The sequence below is a fragment of the Haliaeetus leucocephalus genome, unplaced genomic scaffold (assembly GCF_000737465.1).
Source record: "Haliaeetus leucocephalus isolate CR32 unplaced genomic scaffold, Haliaeetus_leucocephalus-4.0 Scaffold1, whole genome shotgun sequence".
Taxonomy (NCBI): Eukaryota; Metazoa; Chordata; class Aves; order Accipitriformes; family Accipitridae; genus Haliaeetus; species Haliaeetus leucocephalus.
In genome coordinates this window covers 17235023-17235339 of record NW_010972437.1, presented here as the reverse complement: position 1 = coordinate 17235339, position 317 = coordinate 17235023, and the positions used below count along the sequence as shown (strand labels likewise).

General features: G+C 75.7%; 1 protein-coding gene across 1 annotated transcript in view; it reads right to left on the bottom strand.

Annotated features, from left to right (window-relative positions):
* Positions 1-151, bottom strand: part of ABCB6 (ATP-binding cassette, sub-family B (MDR/TAP), member 6 (Langereis blood group)) — a 7164-nt gene extending 7013 nt beyond the window's left edge. Inside the window, exon 1 of the mRNA XM_010568039.1 lies at positions 39-151. The gene's annotated coding sequence lies outside the window, so the exon portion shown is untranslated. The remainder of the gene's footprint in view (positions 1-38) is intronic.
* Between the last annotated feature and the right edge of the window lie 166 nt (positions 152-317).

Below are 317 nucleotides of genomic sequence, written 5' to 3'. Positions count from 1 at the left end.
ACCCCGGGCCCCGGTGCCCAGCCCCAGGCTGCACGGACCTGCGCCCCCCCCCCAACCCAAGCGTCCCCCCTGTAGAGCCGGGGATGGGGAGGTGTCGGTGGTGCGGGACGAACTCCCGGGCCGGGGGCCAAGGTGGGAGCAAGAGCCCCCGAAGCCGAGGCGAGGTGCCCCGCTCCCGCTTATCGCCGCCGCCGGCCCGGCCCTGCCGTGCCGAGATAGCCCCCGCCGCCCCAGCGAGAGCCCTGCCCGCCGCAGAGGTCAGGCAGGACGAGGCGCGGCGCTCCCAGGGATAAATATAGCTCCTGCCTTCCCCCCCC